Below are 2603 nucleotides of genomic sequence, written 5' to 3'. Positions count from 1 at the left end.
TTCATTTTTATTAACAACTTTCTGAATGAACTACATTAACATGTGAACACAGCGTTAACTTTGTACATTTAATCTGTTTATAGCAGCTTTAAATGTCGTCTAATGTTTCCCTAACTTTCCGTTTCTCCGCTCTAACCAAGGAGGCCTGTTTTTAAATTCCCTCTCCTGACTCTCACTCCACAAGGCTGGCCAGGTCCAATTCTCATCTACACAAACACACACACAGAGCAGCAGCAGCTCCTTGATTTCAACCAAACCACCAGTGACTAGTTTTAGGTAGAATTCAATGAGCCAATCAGCTGCTGTTCCAATAGTGGTGACTATTATTCTAACATACATGAGTTCCACTTACCAGGTAGGACGACAGCGTCATCAGCTCTCCTTCCCTACCATCTCAAATAGTGTCACTGGGCTTCCTTTTCTTTCTTCTCATTGTTTTTTCTCCACATTCCTTCTCCACTGACGAGCGTTGGACCAGTTCAAGTTGTCGACTCGTTGCCGCCACACAACTTCACTGCTTCCTTAGTAGTTAACGTCGGGTCCACGTCACGCTTGACGGAAGCCCCCATGGTCCAAAAGTGAACGCTTGGTAACACAGAGAAGGTCCATTTATGAACGGGAAAGTGAAGCTGTGTCACTAAACCAGGCTGATACGTATCGTTGTGTGTTTTTCAGCGGTTAGACGACAATTCAGGAGCTTTTCTAGTGGATATACGGCGTATACCTGCGTATCACATAGACTACACCACTGGTCTGACATGGAGAAACATGTGGATGAAGCTCTCCTCTTGACTCCACCTCCCAGTAACATGGTCCAGTCAGAGTCTCTCCACACACAAGCTGCTGCTGATTCAACCTCTGGATCATCAGGACTCAGCTCATCCTCTCTCAGCTCACATACCGTCCTGTTTAGAACAATGGCCAACATCTGGAGAGAGAAGAAGAAAGAACAGAGGAGATGATTTAGAGCTTCATCTCTCACTCTAAATGTATTCAGATGAAGGAGATTAACAACCAATCAAGGCCTAAATCAACAGTCCCAACTTTTAAAATGTGAATATCTGCTACTTTTCTTTCTCATCAACTGAATTTCCTCCAGTTTGAAATTGTTGGTGGAACAAAAGAAGTGATCTGGACATGTTGCCTTCAGCTGTAAGAAATCAGAAAAGTAGTTTTTCTCCAGTTTCTGCTCATTTTAAAGAGAAACTAATTGATGAATAAGAACAGTCCTTTATATTCACCTCATTTAAACTGATGCTCAACCTGTAGACCCAACACCTCACAGCTGCAACCAATAGAAATGATTGATTTATTTCTGAAGCTGAACATTCAGGTTATTAAAGTTACAGCTAAATAAAGCAATAAACTAACAAATCTTTCCATTTAAGATGCTGTGTCCATTCAAACGAGTCCCTTTGCTTTAACGTAATCACTTAATCATTGTCCTCCTGCCAACAGAGAAGGCCTAGTTTGGAAAACAACCACTTTTAAAGTAAAAGTTTAAGTTGGATGAGAAATATACAGAAATATGTGTAAATATATCCACATATAACTACACGCTCTTAGAAATGACACTGTGAACGGACCAGGATGAGTGTGGAACCGGATATTATTGACACAGTATAAAGCAAGGACGCAGAAAAACGTGGCACAGCAATAAATGTTTGCAGAAAATGTTCCTGATTAAGTTGCGTAATAGCAGCAGCAGTGTTTCTCAAAGGAGCCGCGAACATGTGTCCTCTCACTTTGAGCTACTTTGAATGAATAAACCAAAACTCACCGGCTCGGCTGCGTGCTGTCACAAAATATCCGCTTACTGACCAAAAACACAACTATTGTGAGGAGAGTGTCGCCCTGTTTGGCTCAGTGTCTCTTTTCTCTTTGGATGAAGCCGCAGTCACAACAGCCGCTGGCCACGCCCCCTGCGTAACGCGTACAGTGCGTCATTACGTAAGTCTGTGACCCTCTACGTACTTTTCCTTCTTTATTTACATCGAAATAACTAAAAAACACAATGAATCTCATATTTTCTCCAAATAACATTTGAATCAACACTAAAATGCATCAATGTAAATTAATTAATACATTTTTTCAAGTTATTTTGTTCTAAAGTCTGTCAAGTGAGTTGAGATCTCAGCCAACCAACAGCTAAAGAACATGGTACCAAATGTATGATCGGAACTTGAGTTAACAGCATGAGTAGAGATAATACAATGATTTGAAAATGATTTTGAGTAAGCATGTTGATTTTCAGTAAAATAATTAATAAACATAGGATGTAAAATGAATAATAATTGAATCAGTGTAACTAAGTGTTGTGAAATCATGAGCAGAATAAGATAAACAGGATGTAGAGGGCCAGCAGTGGGGATAAAAAGGGGAACTGAAACCTTGTGGCCTAAGAGCAAGTCAGGACATGTCCAAGCGCATGGTTAGTGGAAAAGTACAGAAAAAGAACTAATGTCCTAATATTAATTAATGAGTCAGGGAGGTAACACCCTTATTGGATAAAAGTAGTAGGTGGGGGATGGTTAGTCATAATGATGTGTGGGAAATAGGATGTGTCTCGATTTAGAGAGTATAAAAGATGTAACTCAGAAATA

The 2603-nt window shown here is 40.1% G+C and overlaps 1 long non-coding RNA gene across 1 annotated transcript; it reads right to left on the bottom strand.

The window, feature by feature from the left end:
- On the bottom strand, positions 1–1907 carry LOC125001044. The gene is made up of 3 exons (XR_007111444.1): positions 1781–1907; positions 725–928; positions 1–585 (listed from the first exon to the last, which is right to left on the bottom strand). It is a non-coding gene; the product is annotated as an uncharacterized LOC125001044 (long non-coding RNA).
- Between the last annotated feature and the right edge of the window lie 696 nt (positions 1908–2603).

Source organism: Mugil cephalus, chromosome 23 (assembly GCF_022458985.1).
Source record: "Mugil cephalus isolate CIBA_MC_2020 chromosome 23, CIBA_Mcephalus_1.1, whole genome shotgun sequence".
In the NCBI taxonomy this organism is placed as follows: Eukaryota; Metazoa; Chordata; class Actinopteri; order Mugiliformes; family Mugilidae; genus Mugil; species Mugil cephalus.
The sequence above is the reverse complement of the archived record's forward strand: the minus strand, read 5'-3'. Positions and strand labels throughout refer to the sequence as shown.